The sequence below is a fragment of the Saimiri boliviensis genome, chromosome 5 (genome assembly GCF_048565385.1).
Source record: "Saimiri boliviensis isolate mSaiBol1 chromosome 5, mSaiBol1.pri, whole genome shotgun sequence".
NCBI classification, from domain to species: domain Eukaryota; kingdom Metazoa; phylum Chordata; class Mammalia; order Primates; family Cebidae; genus Saimiri; species Saimiri boliviensis.
This window is the reverse complement of record NC_133453.1, coordinates 115,873,026-115,892,395: the sequence shown is the minus strand read 5'-3', so window position 1 is coordinate 115,892,395 and position 19,370 is coordinate 115,873,026. Positions and strand designations below refer to the sequence as shown.

General features: G+C 53.5%; 1 protein-coding gene across 2 annotated transcripts in view; it reads left to right on the top strand.

Moving 5' to 3' along the window:
- The window catches only part of RALB (RAS like proto-oncogene B), a 74,023-nt gene that overhangs the window by 12,478 nt on the left and 42,175 nt on the right, over nucleotides 1-19,370 (top strand). The window contains exon 1 of one of the 2 annotated variants that reach the window (XM_010342169.3): nucleotides 19,161-19,217. The exons of the other annotated variant lie outside the window; for it this stretch is intronic. The gene's annotated coding sequence lies outside the window, so the exon portion shown is untranslated. Of the gene's footprint in view, nucleotides 1-19,160; nucleotides 19,218-19,370 lie in introns of those variants that run through there. 2 annotated transcript variants of the gene reach the window in all.

Genomic DNA, 19,370 nt, shown 5'->3' with positions numbered 1-19,370 from the left:
TAAACGTATTTACATTATATATTTATATGGTACATATTCACATATAAATTATATATTTATATAAATATATATAATTTATACACATATACTTACATAAATATATTTATATAAGTTATCTAGTTTCATACATACATAAATAATTTACATAACTAGAAGAGAAAATGTCCTATTTTTTGTATTTCCATGAGCACGCTCCACTGCAGCCGCTGCTCTGGCCTCATCTCTCGTGTAGGAACCCGGCAGTGATCCCAGGTTTGCTTCTTTCCTTCGTCCTTCCACCTGAACATGGTGAGGACAGGAGTGGTGGGCACTGGTGGAGAGCCTGACTTCTGGGCACCCACAGCAGGTGTTGGGGTCACTGAAACCTGATACCCTGAGCAAGGCCGGTGAAGGGCACAGCGGTAGCCCCTTCTCCCGGCCCTTGGCGCACCACTGAGTGGTCCCAGTTTTCTTGCCCTGCCCTCTGCCCCATGGCAGGGCTGCTTCCTGGCTTAGTGCCATGTGGGTGGATTCTCCATGTACAATGTAGAGTTGTGATTTCAAGCCTGGACTTTATGCAGGGCAGCCCTGGGCAGAACCCCACCTCTGCTGCCAACTGACTGTAGGGTCTTAGGCAAACCGCCTGGTCAATTGTGCCCTCTGTCTTTTGGCTGTAAAGTGGGGTGATGCTAGGACCCAGTGGCAGGGCTGCTGGGGGACTGGCTGTGTGCAGGATTGCTGATGCTGGGGTGGGGTGCTCTCCTGTTTGAAGAGGGGTACTGTTACAGCAGTCTGGCCGTCTTGGATCTTTACCCATTGGTTCTGCAGACTTCCCATGAACCCTGGCAATGCTTCGGCATCTGATCTGCTCTCTTTCTTTCTTGGATTAGAAAGAGGCGTTCTGGAAGCTGGGTTCTTTTTTTTTTTTTTTTTTTTTTTTTGAGTTGGAATTTCACTCTTGTCGCTTAGGTTGAAGTGCAATGACATGATCTTGGCTCACTGCAACCTCCACCGTCCGGGTTCAAGTGATTCTTCTTCCTCAGCCTCCCAAGTAGCTGGGACTATAGATGCCTGCCACCATGCCCAGTTAATTTTTGTATTTTTAGTAGAAATGGAGTTTCACCATGTTGGCCAGGCTGGTCTTGAACTCCTGACCTCAAGTGACTATCCACCTCAGCCTCCCAAAGTGCTGGGATTACAGGCATGACCCACCACTCCCGGCCCTGGAAGCTGGGTTCTAACCCCTGTCAAGATCAGTGTTTTGCACGCAGCTTTGGAGACCGGAGTGTGAAAAGTCGCCTGCTGTTTGGGTCTCTGCTCAGAGCCCACCCCCTTCGTGCCAGAGGAGCACCTCCTGCAGCGTTACATGAGGAGTGCCGTCTCTAGATGGCATGTGAGAGGGTGGGCAGCAGGGGTCAGGGTGGAGACCCAAGTTCCATGTCCCCACTTGCAAGGCCAGATTCTAGCTTTTATTTTATCTCAAACTCTCATTTGAACACAGCTGGATTCCTTTCTTAAGATAAAATAATAATAGGGATCACTTAACTGGCATACAGTGTGAACCAGGCACTGTTGCAGGCGAGAAGTGCTCTGTTACTGTGTGCACATCTGCGCGTGAGGACCCTGAGGCTGGGACAGCTGGCAAGCTGCAGGCCAGGCTTCACAGGCAGCCTGATCCTGAGTCCAGCTTTTCCTCCCCAATCACTCAGGAAAAGTTGCATTTATTGAGCACCTAATATGTTCCAGGCATAGTGTAGGAAAATGTAACTAAAATCTCTGATGGAATCTTCCTCAAGGAAGATTAGAGAGGCAGAGATGGGGAAGGAGGGGCAGCAGGCAGCTATGCCCTCCTGTAACAGGACGAGGGGCTGTCGGGCCAGGCTGAGGGGGATGGAGGCTATAGAGCCCCGGGGTCTTAGCTCTCCAGCCCAGGTGCAGCTGCCCCTTGGGCAGAGAGCCTGGAACACATCCGCTCATTAGGGACTACCCAGGCAGCTGGCTGAGCGCCTGTCCCTAAGGCCTCCCTGAGCCAGAGGCTCCCCAGCCCTGGCACCCAGGGTACAATCCCCAGAGCTGCTCTCCCAGGCTCACTGCAGAGGCATGCACAGCCCAGGTGTCTGACAGCTTTGGCCTCAGCTTCATGGCCTCCACATCTAAGCCCTTTGGACACCCAGGAGTTTGAGCTCCGAAGTGAGCTGGGAGCTTGCGCTTGGGTTGCAGAATCCAAAAACCAATTAGTGTGGGGCTCGGGGGGAATTCTGTCTGACTGGTGGTTTGGCAAAATCTTCAATCACTGTGAGACAGAAGATGTATGCTGTGTGCTGTGGCCACGGCGTGCGTGGCTGCAGCTCCTGCCAAATAGAAAGAGCCCCCACAGTGCCTCCGTCCCCCAGCCCTGCCTCTCCTCCCAAGTGCAATGGGGGTGTCTTGGGTCAAGGGGCTCTCTAGGCAGCTCTGCCCCCTCCATAAGTCCCCCAGACCCCTTGACTTGAAGACTAAGCAGTTAGCCCTATGGCAGTCAGTTCTAAGAATGAGGGGGCTAAAGGCAATGGTGCTTAGACACCCTTGAGGGGCAGAGACAATGGTGATGAGAGCCCGTGAGGCCAGAGCATGCACCAAATCTCCCCTCTAATCATTCTGGAACAAGTGCAGTGAGCATGAGTTGGAGGTGTCCTCACATTGCAGTCATCTGGGGTCTTCCCCTGTCTCTTACCTTCGGGTTAGTTTGGCAGTGGATGTGAGGCAGAGGCTCTGCATCCGTCACTGTGCTCATGAATGGTCCTCATTTCCTGAATCCTTCTGGAGCTTTCTGTGAATTCAGCAGAGGCATGTTTTCCTGGGATGATGGGTGGAGCCTGAGGTGCATCTGGCTTCAACAGTCCGGGAGGGGCCCGAGCCGCACGCAGATCTCGAGTGGGTCTCAGAGAAAGAGACACATAGGCCCCACATGGGTGTGCACATGCACACGTGGGCAGGAACATGAGTACCAGGTGTGTGTGCTCCACACACTTCTTCACTGGAATACTGACCACGGCCACAGAGAGACCGGAGCAAGGGCTAAGAGAGGCCGAGTGAAGGAGCCCTCAGCCCTGGGGTGGGCTCCTGGGAGAAGTGAGTCACTGACCAGTAGTCGTGCTGGGTTTGCTTTGCAGAGCCATTTCTGGAGCCTGAGGTCATAGGGTCTCTCACGCTGGCCAATCAAGTTCCTGGGAAGGGTTTTTGACAGGGAGGTTGTTCACAAGGGCTTGCCCCCCCTGAACACTGCCTAGCCTGCTCAGAAACACCCCATGTCTTGGGCAGGCTTGGTGTTCCATTCCAGGCTTTCTGCTCCTGGTGAAAGGGGCAGTTCCTCCCCTCCCCTTCCCTCCCTCTCCCTCCCCTTCTTTCCCCCTCCCCTCCCCTTCCCTCCCCTCCCCTTCCCTCCCCTCCCTCCCCTCCTCTCCCTCCCCTCCTCTCCCCTCCCCTCCCTCCCCTCCTCTCCCCTCCCCTCCCTCCCCTCCTCTCCCCTCCCCTCCCCTCCCTTCCTCTCCCCTCCCCTCCCCTTCTCTCCCCTCCCCTCCCCTCCCCTCTCTTCCCCTCCCCTCCCTGCTCCTCCTTTCCCCTTCCCTTTCCTTCTTAAATAGAGAGAATCTACTTATGTTTTCCAGGCTGCTCTCAAACTCCTGAGCTCAAGCAGTCCTCCTGCCTTGGCCTCCCAAAGTGCTGGGATTACAGGTGTGAGCCACCCCCAGCCAGGCCATTTGTCTAAGCATTCCTCAAATGCTCTGCTAAACCGCCTAGTTAGTCTTGCCAGTCAATTCCTGGGCTTTCCTACTTCCCAGCCTTCCTTCGTCTCAGTCCCCAGCTCTAGTTCTCTCTCTCCCCCTCTTTTGTGTTCCTCAGAATCCTCATCGCTTTTAAAGCCCAACTCAAACTCTGCCTCTCCCAGGAAACTTTGGGGGTCTACTTCACTCTAGTCAAAGATTCTTTGCTCTGAAGTTCTTTGAAATCATCTCTTCCCTTGAGGCTTCAGTTTCCTTACTTGTAAAAATGAGACAATACCATGTCATGGTTCGTTGTCAAGATTCCTTGTGATGACCTTCATAACAGTGGCCCGCACATAGTAGGTGCTCAGTGAAATCCTCGTGTCTTTCCTGTTCTATGCCAGGCACAAAAATACAGGTGCGAGATGTAGTCATGGCCTCTTGGGAGGAAGTGGGTCTGGGGTGGAGGAGGCCTGGGTGAAGGGGTTCTATACCTACCCAGGGAAGGGAAAGGGTGGCAGGAAGCCTTTGGGAGGAACGGCTACTGGGCTGGCTTTGAAGGACAGTTAGAGGCCGTCGGGAGCACCCGAGGAACAGGAGTACGGAGAGGCAGTGGGGCGGGAGGAGGACAGGCGGGGAGGATGGGAGCCAGCCAGTGGGAGGGTTGGGTGCAGGGCACTGTCCGGGGGCAGCCTGGACTTTATGAAGGGTGAGGAAGTCACTAAAGGAGTTGAGGGTGGGGGCAACAGTGGGAGAGGCTGAGCCAGGAGAGGCGGCTCAGTGGCCTTTGAGGGCGGGTGGGGACCAGGGGAAGGGAGCCCTGACTCAGGCTTAGTCAGAGATCCTGGTCCAGGGTCCCCTGACCCTCCCCGCGGTAGCCTCACAGCGCCCTTCCTGGAATGAAAGGTGGAAAATGCGAGTTTGCTGTTTGCCGCTGCCCTTGAGCTTGCCCGGGCAGGGAGGATGATGGCCCTTCCTGAGGGTTGCCCATGTCCACGGCCCTGCTCAGTCCCCAACTCCTCCCACTCACGGTGGTAACCAAGCTCCCCGCCCTAACACCTGGCTTACCTTTCCTGGGGCGGTTTCTCCCTCAGAGACTTTGCTCCTCAGTTCAGCCTCTGCTGTTTGCACAGCCCCTCACCTGAGTCAGTTTTAAGTGAGCAGAGCACACAGAGGCTTTGAACACAAGCCACGCGGGGCTGGGCGGGAGGGCAGGGAGGAGGGCGGCAAAGGCAGCCATAGGCTCCACGTGTTCCTCTGGATGCCCCCCTTCTCCTGGCACCCCGTGAGGGTCCGTTTTGCTGCCTGTTGTGCCCTGATCCCTAGCACCATGCCTGGGGAACTGTTAAATGGATACCTGTTGAACCCGCACAGTAGTCTAATTGCCCAGGAGTGGGGCAGGGGCAGAGTGACAAGGGGTGCGGGGGATGACTCTCTGCGCCCTCCTCTCAGCCAGGCCCTCTGCCGGCCTCTCACTCAGTCCTCCTCTGGCATTTCAAGAGGTAAGTGCGACTGGGAGTGTGGGCCCGGAGTGACCTGCCACTGTTCGCGGGCTGGGGCAGTCAGGAGGGGCGTGGCCTCCACTCCTTGCCCCTGAAGTGTGCTGGCCTCTGTAGGAAACTGCTCGTTTTTCCTACCACTAACCTTGGCAGCCATCGGGGAATTTCTGGAGGGAGGGGGGATCCTGGAAGGAAACCACCGTGGGACCTCGTTGTTTCTCCAGAAGCCCAAACACAAAGAGAGGATGGAGTGGAGGTGGAGAACCGAGCGCAGCTGCAGAGGGGGCTGTTTTTTCCCTTATGAACAAGCCGCCCCACGTCGGAAAAAGGAAGGCTGTTATCCTTTCATCTCCTGTTTTTTTTTTTTTTGTCCAAGCCCGGGTCTGTGTGTGGGATTTCAGCAGCAGGAAAGTGGGTGGCAGGAGGAGGTCTCCACATGAAACAGTGGCAGTCAGGTGGGTGCCCTCCCTCAGCCAGATTGCTCTTTCAGCCCTACAGTGACCTTGTGACTCCCATGTTATTATCCTCATTTGCCAAATGAAGCTCAGAGAGGTAAACAGAATTGCCTGGTGTCACACAGCATGTATTGATGGAGCTGCCACTTTTTTTTTTTTGAGACAGTGTCTCTCTCTGTCACCCAGGCTGGAGTACAGTGGCTTGATCTTGTTTCGCTGCAACCTCCACCTCCCATATTCAAGTGATTCCCCCCACCTCAGTCTCCTGAGTGGCTGGGACTTTAGGCACATGCCACCAAATCTGGCTATTTTTTTTATTATTATTTTGTATTTTGTTAAGAAAGGGTTTCACCATGTGGCTCAGGCTTGTCTTGAACTCCTGGGCTCAAGGATCCACCTGCCTTGGCCTCCCAAAGTGCTGGGATTACAGGGTGAGCCACTGCACCCAGCAGGAGCTGCTATTTGAATCCAGGTCTCTGTGGCACTAAATTCATGTTAAAGCTTCCCCTCGGATGGGAACAACGGCAGGCCTACGCAGGCCTGCTGTGGGAAGTAGAAAAGTTCCTTTTTAAAGTTTCCTTTCTTGTTAAAGAATAAGTGTGCTAATAGCTCTTTGTTAAATCCTATCCTATGTAGCTGTTAGACCCGCCATGCATATAGGCACGTAGTACTTTCTATGGCATTGTACTTTAGCCAAGATATCTGTGCTGGACGTGCTCACAGGCATGTCCCAGCTCTCCATTGCTTTTACCTGTTTGGAAAAGTTTTACAGTTTGTTAGCCAACCGGATTTTAGTTTAGATTGTGAGGTCTGGCTCCAGCCAACGGAGATCAGACACAGCGGTCTCGTGGCACAATGGCTAGTGAGGGTACCCTTCCTGCAGCACAGGGAGTAAAAATAGCATTGCTAAAAAATCCTTTGTCTCAGTGCTAATTTTTCTTCGTTGCACCAAGCATCTGTTTCCAACACCTGCTATCCCCAGTCTTGTTCTGGATCATTCCAGGCCTTCCCTCCGTCAGAGCTTACTGTTTCCATGACCTCCCTGGTGCCTTTCCTGTCATGCCTTCTCCTACCTGTGCTGTTGAGTCAGTGGGTGGTTGGTTCCTGGGCGCCTGGGTGAGTGTGCGGGGACTTTGGGAGACAGCATCTGGTGGCTTTTCAGGCTGCCACCCACTCAGCCTTTCGGGGCAGAGACAGCTGGGTTTGGGGAGACAAGAAGCCTATTGCTGGGAACTGGGAACAGGAGCAAAGTCGGTGCCTACAGCTGGAAAGGAGGCAGCGTCTCAAGGAGCGCAGATCCACTGCACAGGGCGTGTGTTCGTCCTTGGTCCTGTGGGAGCTGATGGGCGGGTTAACTTGAATGCACCAGCAGAAAGCCATGAGGCTGAGACTGCCTGGTGGCACCCGGTGGCGAGAACTGTGCACTCTGTGCCTGGCTCCCTGCCTCCCACTCCCCCAGAAGGCTCATCCTTGAGCCTGCCCATGGGGAGGACAGAGGTGGCCCTGGCTGTAAATAATTCCCAAGGGCCACAGGCCCAAGGTCCCCTACAGGGAGAGCCTGTTTGCCTCCTAAGAGCCAGAAGACCAGGGGAGAAAGCTCAGGACAGAATCTAGTTCACGAGTGAACCTCCATGGAGAGCCTGCTGTGAGCGGGGCTGGAAGCGTGTGGGTCCAAAGCAAAAGGAAACAGCCCCCTCACACACTCGGGAAGTCTGCTCTTAAAAGAGCAGAGAGGGCCGGGCACCGTGGCTCATGCCTGTAATCCCAGCACTTTGGGAGGCCAGGGTGGGTGGACCACTTGAGGTCAGGAGTTCAAGACCAGCCTGGCCAACATGGTGAAACTCTGTCTCTACTAAAAATGTAAAAAGTAGCTGGGCATGGTGGTGTGTACCCGTAATCCCAGCTACTTGGGAGGCTGAAGCAGGAGAATCGCTCAAACCCAGGAGGTGGAATGCAGTGAGCTGATACCGTGCCATTGCAGTTCGGCCTGGGCAACGCAAACAAAGCTCCATCTCCAAAAAGCGCAAAGAGCAAGTATCGGAGGACATGGAGAAATTGGAGAAACTGGACCCTTGTGCACTGCGGGTGGGAATGTGAAATGGTGCAGTTGCTATAGAAAACAGTGTGATGGTTCCCCAAAAAATGAAGCAGAGGGGCCAGGCACGGTGGCTCACACCTATAATCCCAGTAATTTGGGAGGCTGAGGTGGGTGGATCACCTGAGGTCAGGAGTTCAAAACCAGCCTGACCAAGATGGAAAAACCTCATCTCTACTAAGAATACAAAATTAGCCGGGGGTGATAGTGCGTGCCTGTAATCCCAGCTACTCGGGAGGCTGAGGCAGGAGAATTGTTTGAACCCAGGAGGCGGAGGTTTCGGTGAGCCAAGATCGTGCCATTGTACTCCAGCCTGGGCAACAAGAGCAAAACTCCGTCTTAAAAAAAAAAAAAAGAAAAAAAAAAAAAAAAGCAGCAGAATTAACATAAGGTCCGGCATTTTCACTTTGGTATGTATACCCGACAGAATTGAAAGCAGGGTCTCAAAGAGATGTTTGCACAGCCACATTCACAGCAACATTCTCACCACAGGCAAGAGGTGGAAGCAACCCCCGTGTCCGTGGGCAGGGGAGTAGATAAACACAGTGAGGCACACGCGATGGAATGATCCTTCAGCTTCCACAAGGATGGAAGGACGGGCCACGACACAGGTGAGGACATTATGCCACGTGGAATAAGCCAGTCACGAAAAGACAAATACTGTATGATTCCCCTGATATGCGGTACCTGGAGTAGTCAAAATTCACAGAGACAGAAAGTAGACTGGTGGTTGCCAGGGACTGGGGGGACAGGAGGGAGTGGGAGGGAGTGTTTAATGCGTGTAGAGTTTAGAGTTCTAGGGATGGATGGTGATGATGGTTGCACAACACTGGGAATTTACTTAATACCACTGAACAGTACGCTTAATACCGAGGTTGTGACTTTTATGTCATGTATATTTTACCACAATTAAAAATAATTTTAAAATTAAAACAAAGTGGCCTGTAGTGCTTCATGCCTGTAATTCCAGCACTTTGGGAGGCCAAGGTGGGAGGATCACTTGAGGCCATGAGTTCAAGACCAGTCTGGGCAACACAGCAAGACCCCATCTCTGTTTTTCAAAAAAAAGTAAATAAAGGAAATGGACGTGGACTAACAGGCTGTTGTGGGTCAAACTGGTAAGGAGCTCTTGATGTTGTATTGTGTAATCTTCCCATCAACCTCTGTGAGAGAGCTCCCTTCATTCCGACACAGAAACGGTGGCTCAGAGGCATGCCTTTTCTTGCTCAAGGCTTTCACTGGTCTTTATGTCTCAGGCTCGCGCTGGTGTTGTGCTGAGCTGTAGGACCCGCACTCAGTCTGCTGGCTGGGGCTTCTGATTTCAGCCGGGAGCCCTCAGGCACACAGGACAATGGAAGAGGACAAGGGCCGTGTGTGTGAAAATGTATGGACAGATCAGGGAGGCATGAGTCATGGACAAGGCTTCTTAGAGGAGGAAGTGGGAAATGGCTGGGCCACCACTCTCGCCCCACCCCTTCCCAGGACTCTGCCGGGTGGGGACAGGCTGTGTGGGATTCTTCAGGAAAAGGGCAGGTGCCGCTGGAGCCAGGGGAGGAGCAGGGCCTGGGAGCACCTCCCTTCATCCTCCGCGGCGCGGTGCACGAGCGCCGCCCCATGCTGTCTCACTGGAGTCCCCAGCTGTCCTCACTGGGGCATCTTTTTGTATCCGAGAGCTGTTTCTTGGGCCTGCCACTCTGACCTCTCCTCTCAGCAGTTGGGGGATTTCACAGTGTTGGTGGGTGCGGGCCCCAGAGATTTGCCCAACTAGAGATGCTTGGGCTTGGGTAGGGTTGTCAGATTTTGCCAATAAAAATACAAGGTGCCCAGTTAAATTTGAATTTCAGGTATGAAAATGCATTATTCTTCATATAAGTATGGCCCCTGTATTGTACCGGTATTTCTTCCGCCCCCCCCTTGGATGGTGTCTCACTCTGTCGCCAGGCTTGAGTGCAATGGCACAATCTCGGCTCACTAAAACCTCTGCCTCCTGGGTTCAAGCGATTCTCCTGCCTCGGCCTCCCAAGTAGCTGGGACTACAGGCATGCACCACTATGCCCAGCTAATTTTTGTATTTTTAATAGAGACGGGGTTTCACCATATTGGCCTGGATGATCTCGATCTCTTGACCTCATGATCCGCCCCCCTTAGCCTCTCAAAGTGCTGGGATTACAGGTGTGAGCCACCGCTCCTGGCCTGCATTGGTATTTCATGTGGCAACTCTAGTCTTGGGGCTGTGTCCACTAGAGAAGGGGCAGTGGATGATGCTCTGGGTGTTCCAGGGTCTGCTGACCCTAGACAGGACCGGGGCCTGCCATAGACATTGGCTGTATTAGTCTTTTCTCACACTGCTATAAAGAACTACCTGAGACTGAGTAATTTATAAAGAAAAGAGGTTTAATTGACTTGCACTTCCATAGGCTATACAGGAACTATGGCTGGGGAAGGCTCAGGAAACTTACAATCATGGCAGGAGGTGAAGCGGGAGCGGGCACATCTTCACATGGCAACGGGAGAGAGAGAGCAGAGCGGGGAAGGGACACACACTTGCAAACAACCAGATCTCGTGAGAACTCACTATCATGAGAACAGCAAGGGGGAAATGCACACCCAGGATCCAAACTCCTACCACATCCCAACCCCAACATTGGAGATTGCAATTTCACCTGAGATTTGGGTGGGGACACAGAGCCAAACCACATTATTGGACATCCAGGCCTGGGCCCAGCCAGTCCTGGCTCTGCTGAGACATATGAGGCAGTCTTGGGTGGAGCCGCTGCTCAGTGTGGGCTTACCAGGCAGGTAGCAAGGGCGTGTCATTACCCGCCATGATGGCTCACAGCCTCTGTGCCTGCCAGTGTGCTGTGTGTCACAGAACCTCAGCGATCAGTAAGCTGTGGTCAGTAAGCTGAGCTCTGCATGGGCCTTCCCCACCTCCTGCCTGTGTCACCAAGGCCTCCAGATAGCCCTGTGGCTGCAAGCATCCTTTCCTATGTCTATCACCTCAGGCCAACCTCACCAGGGCATCCCAGTTCATGAATAGCGCCCCTTCATCCTTGAGCCTCCTAATCACCCTTCCAGCTGCTCCCTCATCCATCCATCCACTTATCTGTCCATTCATCCATGGACAGATGTTTGTTAAGACCTACTGTGGGCCAGATGCTGTGGCAGCCCCTTTGATGTATTTCATCCCCAGCTGCTAGGAGGGATGAGAAGAATTCATAGATATGAGCGCTGGTTAGCGAAAGGACCTGTTTCCCATGCTCAGGCATCAGGTGATCTGGGAAGAGATTGTCCAGAGGCAACCTTTAGACACCAGCCACTCCTCCAAGTTCCTGGAGGCAGCTTCAGGCTGTGACACGTGGGAGCAGGGGCTGGGGGAGGCCAGGAGTCCCAACAGTCAGGGAGCTGAGCTGGCTCTGCCTAAGGTGTGCGAGGGATTCCCCCACGTGATCTCTGCCTCTTCTGCGTGCCCTGGTGCCGAGTGCACATTCAGGAAGACGGAGAGCCGTGGGACATTCGAGCCACAGTTTTCTGGCCACTGGTGCCTGGCACAGCTCCTGTGGATAGCAGAGGCTCAGCATGGACTCGTCACTTTACGGATGAGAACACAAAGGTCTGGAGAGGGGAGGTGACCCGTTAGAGGTCACACAGTTTTGCAGCATGCAGGGGAAGGTGGTGGACTGGGGCAGGGAGCACGGATATGGTCGTCAGGCACGCTTGGTTTCAGGCTTGGTCCGCCTCTATGATTTTAGAAAGACATTGAACTCTCAACCTGACTGGTGTCACCTGTAAAGAGGAAATCACAGCTCCCTCTCAGGCTGTCAGCGATGTGCTAGGCCCAGGACCTGGTGTGGTGAGATCCTGAACCGCGAGGGGAGGGGAGGAGTGCACCACAGTGTCACTTGAAAGGGTCCTCACGGCTATACCTGCCCTAAGTCCCTCAGGGCCTGCTGAGCTCTGGGCCTCTTCTCCTACCTGTCTGGGGTCAGGGCGGAGTGCTTCGGGGCCCCAGCAGCAGAGAGCAGGAATCGGACCTCCTGCCAGCCCGCCTTCCTGGTGTGCTGCAGGAACCGGGAGCCTTGCTCCACGTGTGCGTAGCTGCCTGCAGAGCTTTCTGTGATTTATGGCCTGAGTGCCGAGGCTGAGGCTGGATTTACTGCCTGTACAGGTTGTGCAAGGAGGCCCCGTGTGCACCCTTCCTCCAGGGCAGGGTGTGGAGGGGAGGGAGCCCTGAGCCCTTGCATCTGGAGCTTTCCCAGTGGGGACCAGGCCTCAGTGGGACCCGCCAGAGATGCTGCCTTCCCACCCTGGAGCCCACACCAATGTCATTGGTTATTTGTGTTACTGTCTGCCAGAGTTCTTCTTGGCCATTGTAAAAAATTAAAACCCGATAGAAAAATGTATTCTAGGAAGGGGAATTGCCCTTTGATTCCCAACCCAGAGATGAGCATTTTACTGGCTTGGTGGTCTTACTTCCTGGTGGAGCTAGGGTCTGGGACCTTCTGAGAGGTGTCCTTTTACCCCCACACCACCCTGCATTGCTCAAGCCTCTGACCCTTTGGCCTTCCTGCTCTCTGGAGCAGATGCAGGGAAGGAATGGGGCTGTCAATAAAAAAAAGTCACAATTTAAAAAATGCTGTTCATAAACATTCATGAGTGAGGGGTTTGGCATTTGTGGGTGGGACAGAGTGGCAGAGGCTGCATGGGGCTTTGCTGAGGGGCCCATCCCAGTCCTGGGGTGGCCCACGGTGCTGCCCCTCCTGAGGGCTGCAGGAGGAAGGGGGATGGGCTTGGGAGACAGAGAGGCTTCCGCTTTCCCTTTGAAGTGCACTCCCATCCTAGTCCTAGAATCAGCCTCCAGCAGTAAGCAGTGACTAACGGGCCCTCAGGCCTCTGTAACCTCTTGACTCTCTGAGGTCCAGGGTCTCCTCGACGAAGTGTGGATTGCTGTGAGGGGCCAGGAGAGCACAGTCCAGCGTCTGACAGTGCCAAGCCTGCCACAGGCCTCCAGCCAACATCCTTTCATTCCTCCTCGCCCTTCCTAACTCCGGTCTTCATGTCTTCTTTGTCTGTCGGCCTGTCTGTGCAGCCACCCAGAGCTGGCTAGCTGCTAGGGTCATGTGCCTCTGCAGATCAGGATCACCCCTGGGCCCAGGACCTGAATCCACCTGGGCGTGGTCAGCACAGAGGATGGGTGGGCTGTAGGTGTGACTGTGCTTCCCCAGGGAAGAGCAGGTGGTTGGACTGCAGCCTCAGGTGCTCTGATGTTTAAAGGGTAGCAGAGGTCATGGGGAGGGTGAGAGAGCACCTGTGGCCAAGTGCAGTCCCTGCAGGGAAGACCTTGAGATGCCATCAGGAGGACAGCCTAGCTGGGGACGGAGGGAGGGGCCGAGCAGGGTCCGGTCACGCTCTTGGATGAGGCTGGCTTCCTGGTAGGCTGCAAATCATACTTCGCTTTGGAAGAGCTCATCGCAGAATCTGGACACTTGAATCTCGTTTTATCTCACAACGGAGGGCTTCGTAGCTGTCACCCCGTGGCGGCTTTTGTCTGGTTACCTGGAGGTGGGTACCAGATCTGCGGCAGGTGTTCCCGTGCAGGTCGTGGGAAGCACAGAGCACGCGTCTGCGGGAAGAGGGAAGGGGAGGACACGAGCAGGCAGGTGGGGGGGATGAGCAACAGTGAGGAAGGCGTGTGTCTCAGTTACAGGACACACTTGACTTCATTTCTGGGAGGTAACACTTTGTTAACTATGACGGCAGAAAGGTGAGTCCAGCTAATTCAATAATTTAAAATTGACGTTGAAATGCATGAGGTTTTTTTTTTTTTTTTTTTTTTTTCCTAATGTGTTTTCCAAGTAGATTTGTTTCTGTTGGAAGATGAAAGCTTCTCCTTTAGCAAATGACTTGGGCCTCTGACTTTCTAAGACAGCAATTCCCAGGAACATCTGGTGAGTGCCTGCCGGCTGGCTGGGCTACAAGAACCACCTAGAGAGAGGGCGATGGGGAGAGAGAAGCCGTCAATACAACGGGAAAAGTGGTTTTCAAAGTCCCTAGTAAGTCTAGAAAAAGTCCCATAACAGACTTATGGCGGCAATGACTAAACTGAGAAACAGAGTCAAGCTTTTGAATCTGTTTGGGAATCAGCAATGGGCAGGGAGCTTTTTTTTTGGTAGCTCCCTGCAAAGGGCTGCAAGGAAAGGCAGGCTCGGGGCTACTGCTCAGGATTTCAAGGAGGGTTCCCCTGACGCACTGCCCTTACCTGGCGCTTTGCATGAGAACTCAGGAGTCTGAGCTTTCTTTGGATGAGGGGTAGATCCCTCCATCCTAGTGATGTGAATTAAAGATCTTTCGTCCTCCCGTAAAGAGGTCCCCCAGCCTAGAACTTCGGGTTTTCCTTAAGTGCCCAGGAAGGAGTGGGTACACGTGGAGCTGTAACTAGCCATTTATTCCTGCACGTGAATGGGCCTGTGCAGCCCGCGCCTGAGAACAGGACCACACAGCAGGAAGTGAGGTGAGAACCTCTGGGCACTGAGGGGTGGTGAAACGCAGACTGGAAAGCTGAGAGAACGGTGAGGGCGAGCTCTTGCTGTGGCGGTTTGGAGTAGCGCCTGTCCAGAACCATCAGCAGGTGAGAACGGCCGTTCCCCCATCTGAAGATTGGCAGCCCTTTTTCTTTTCTAATTGATGCGGTCACCAAAGATCAGATGCCCACAGGGATGCCAACAGAAGCTTGCCGGGCCTCTTTCTAATAATGCTACCTATATATACACTCCTGCCAGCTTATGGAAGCAAGTCTCTACTGCTGGCTGATGTTCTGGGAAATCTGTCAGCTGTCCCTCTCCACGCCCTCCCCCATTGCCTTCCTGGCTTTTGAGCACCCATCTCCCTGTTGTCAAAGCACCTCTAGGAATCCCAACTTCAAACCCTGCGTCTGGTTCCTCTGGGGTTTGGCAGGAAGATTGTCCTGTTTGGTCTTCAGCTCTCTTGCTGCCTTCCTCCTGCAGTCTCTCCAGATCTGTGATCTGAGAGCTCATGACCCTCTCCAGTCCTCTGGACTCTGCTGCACATGGACCCCTGGAACAGCATCCTAACCTAGATTCCACATCCGCCCCTCACAGCCCAATCTTCCCGCCACAGCTGGAGTGATTTTGTTTTTCTTTTTTTCTGACAGCTTCTTGCTCTGTCGTCCAGGCTGGAGGGCAGTGGCACGATCTCAGCTCATTGCAACCTCTGCCTCCTGGACTCAACCGCTGCCTCCTGGACTCACTCAGCTTCCTACCTCAGCCTCCCCAGTAGCTGGGATCACTGAGTGTGCACCACTATCTGGCTAATTTTTGTATTTTTTATAGGGGTGGGGTTTCACTATGTTGCCTAGGCTGGTCTCAAACTCCTGGCCCCAAGAGATTCACCCTCCTTGGCCTCTCAAAGTGCTGGGATTACAGGCATGAGTTACCACACCTGACCCAGAGTAATCTTTTTAAAACCAAAGTCAAAGCATGTCAGCCTCCTGGCTTGAACCTTGTGTTAGTCCATTGTGTTGCTATAAAGAAATACCTGAGACTGGGTAATTGACAAAGAAAAGAGGCTTAATTAGCTCATGTTTCTGCAGGCTGTACAGGAGGCAGCCTGGGGAGGCGTCAGGAAACTTCCAGTCACGGCGGAAGGCACTGGGGGAGCAGGCGAATCACATACTGACAGTGGGGATGAGAATGGGTGGGGAGGTGCCACGCACTTTTGTACAACCAGACCTTGTGTGAATTCACAGCAAGAACTCACTTATCAGCAAGGGGCTAGCACTAAGCCATTCATGAGGGATCTGCCCCCATGATCAAAACACCCCCTACCAGGTCCCACCTCCAACACTGGGGATTACATTTCAACATCAGGTTTGGAGGGAATACACACCCAAACCATAACAAACCTCTTCAGCAGTTTCTACCACACTAGGAGTAAATCCCAAACTCTTCCGTATAACCTAGAAACCCCTGTATCATCTGCCTCCTGCCTTCCCTTCCAGTTCTGTGTAACTTACTTTCCCCTGCTCACCATTCCAGACCTCCTGGCCATTCATAGCAGTACCAAGCTTTTTTCTGCTTCGGGACTTTGCACAGGCTGTGCCTCTGCCCGAAATACTCTCCTGTCCTTCCTCCCAACCTCAACTTTTGCCAAGATTGATTTTTCTCATCCTTCAGGTCCTAGCTTAAATGTCACCTCCCAAGAGAGACCATTTTTGACCACCCAGTCTAAAACAACTTGTAATGACACAATTTGTAATTATTGGGGTGCCTATCTGTTTACTGGCCTCTTTTCTTTTCTTTTTTTTTTTTTTTGAGACGGAGTTTCACTCTTGTTACTCAGGCTGGAGTGCAGTGGCGTGATCTCGGCTCACTGCAACCTCCGCCTCCTGGGTTCAAGCAATTCTCCTGCCTCAGCCTCCCGAGCTGGGATTACAGGCAGGTGCCACCACGCCCAGCTAATTTTTGTATTTTTAGTAGAGATGGGGTTTCACCATGTTGACCAGGATGGTCTCGATCTCTTGACCTCGTGATCCACCCGCCTCGGCCTCCCAAAGTGCTGGGATTACAGGCTTGAGCCACCGCGCCCGGCTTTTCTATCCTTTTGTCTGAGTTGTTCATCTTGCATCGGTCAGAGCAGGCTAAGCTATGTGCAGTAACAAACTCACACATCTTAGTATCTTCAAACCATAAGGGCTTATTTCTCAGTCATGCTAAGTGTCCATCACAGGTTGCCAGGGAGCCTGTGCCTATTGTAGGATGCCTGGCTGATGGAGCAGTCACATTTCCTAACATTCTCAGTAGCCATACCAAGGATGAGAGAGCTCTGGAGGGTCTTATATTTGCAATTAACTTCTCCAGCCTAGAAATGATTTATGTGTCATTTCTGCTTACACGTGATTGGTTAGAGCTAGATGATTCCACCCAACTACAGGGCTAGGAAGTTCCCAGTGCCCAGAAGAGAGGAGTAGAAATGTTTGTCAGACAGCACTAAAGAATCCCACAGCAATCAAAAAATACTTTAGAAGGATGGAGTGTCTAGAATGCTCTTTCCATGGCTGCAGGCATGTAGAGCATCCTCACGGAGTCCTGCTGGAGATTTTGTGTTTCTGCTGCTCAAGCCCCTGGTTCTGCCAGGAGTCAGAGTTCTGGCAGCAAAATTCAGCAGAAAAGAGGTCCCCTGAGACCTGGTATGAGCCATCTTAGAGGCAGCCGAGGCTGGTGGCCTCTCAGTGCCCTTCTCCTGTTGGGACACATTTCCCCTGTTGGTGTCCTGTGTGAGACAGCCCTGCCAAAGGGTTCTGCCACTCCTCTCTGAATCTGCCACACAGCTCAGGGTCTGGCATATCCAGAATCTGAACAGATGATCCTGCTGGAAGAGTCCCAGTCGGACTCCTTCGAGTTCTAGGCAGGCAGAGAATGAGTGCAGTATTGCTCAGAAAGCCCAGTGCATCCTGTTACCCATGCAAACGAATGGCACTTCAGCACCCCAAGAAATGTGGGGGAAACCTCCTGCAGCTGCCGTGGGTCCTGGGGGATGGGGGGCAGGTGAGAACGGGAGAATCCTGGCCTGTGACCTGATTTCTGACCCTTTTCCCTCTATTACAATACCCTTTCCACCTGGGTAGGCTGCTGCAGCTGCTCTCCTGTCTACACTTGCATTTGACGAAGGGTACCCCCACAGCAGGCCCTTTCCACCAGGCAGTCACACTTGATACAGATGGGCTTTGGGAGGAAAGGCTGTGCCAGGTTGGTGATCACACACTTGACTGTACATCGTGACCTCTGCTGGCAATCACGATGTAAGCTCACATTTGTGAGGCATTTACCAAGTTCCTAGCACTGTACTGAGAGATCTATGTGGACTCTCGTGTAAATCTTCATACCTACAGGGTAGAGGTGCTGCTTTTGGGCAACTGACGGAATTAAAGCCCACAGAAGTAGCTTCCTAATTAAGTAACTGCAGTCATAAGGTGTAGCCCTCCTTTAATCCTGTGCTTCCAGGCTCCAAACCTGTGCATTTGTTACTCTGTAAGAAAAGGTTTAGGTCTGATTCCTCTTCTAGGTTATAAATACTAGGGAGCTTCCTCTTTGAGAAGCCTCCTACCCCATCTCCTTACTGTACCTAGCACAGTGTCTGCCATATAATTAGCACTCAATGAAAGTTTTAAATGTGAATGAGAAGGGTAAAAACAGAATACTTAAAATAGTAGGCTAGCACTAGGATATTCTTGATTGCATTTTTTTTTTTTTTTTTTTTGGTTAAGTTGGTCACTAAGGTAAAGCTTCTGTGCTTTTTCATATTGATGTTGATAGAGGGGCTGGATCTGGTCGTTATACATAGCAATCTAATCATGGCCCAAAGCCTCCAATATAGTACACATGCATCCTAACTTATAATTAACAACAATGAAAGAATTACACTGTGCTAGCAGCCATGGATATCACATTGCACATAGTTCCCTTCTTTAGAGATAAGAGAGGCAGACATTTAAACTGTTAGTTGCGAAGCCTTGTGACGCGCATGAGGTCTGCGTAGGAGGCAGCGGGGCCACAAAACCTGTGGAGGCGGAGGTGCTTAGGGAGGAAAAATCCAAGGAAATGAAGCTCTATCGGATACAAATTACACGTTCCCGAGCTTCGGCGGGAGAAAACCTGTTGGCCAGGAGCTTGCCCACTGCACTTCTGCCTCGAGCCTATGGCTGGGGTGGGATTCTGGCCCTTGCAGGCGGCTTGGATCCGGTCACTGCGATGCACTAAGTAGCTCCGTTACTGCTAATGGTATGTCATCAGAGAAGCTAGTGTTGGCGGCAGGTGGAGTCCCGCCCCAGGACCCCCTGGCGGCGTCCCCAACGCTGCGCTCAAGCACACTTCGCCACCTCATAATTTTCTTCGGTTTCTGTATGATCAGGTCTGTCCTTCGCTTTTGCTTTCCATTACTTCGTCCTGGCCCCGGCCTGAGTCCCACAACTGGCACCCCACCTAGCCCGCCCGCACCCGCCCTGGGGGGCAGCCCCGCAGCCCCGCCACACCTGCAGGGTGGCGAGCCGCGCGTCTGCCGCGGAAAGAAGGAAATGGAGGGGGGCGGGGCAGGCGCGCCGGGCCCGCTCCTTCTGCGTAGGGCTGCTTCTCATTGGAGAAACCTCTTCCCTGGCCGTCCGCGGCTTGGAAGATTCGCCGTGGATTGGCTGGAAGCCCCTCGATGGGCGTGGCTTCCGAGGAGAGGGCGAGAACTGAAGCGAGGGCGCGCGCTCGAGAGGAGGGGTTGCCTAGGCGACGCCGGGGGCGCGCTCGGGGGGTGGGGAAGCGAGCCGGGAGGCTCAATGACAAATCGGCGGAGGACTGCTGGGGTCCGGCCCCGGGAGGGGGCGGGGCGCGTTTAAGAGCGGCGGGCCGGGTGCGGACGGCGGAGGCGACGGGACGGGTCCCTGGTAAGGGCGCGGCGCCCGCGGGCCCCGGGCCGGGTGAGGCGCGGCGGACTGGGGAGTGGGGTGCGCCGCGCGCCCGCAGCCTCCGGCTCCTGCGTCTTCCGTGCCGGGCTGTGGCCGGGCGGCGGCAGGACATGTCGCGTCCCGAGGCTGGCG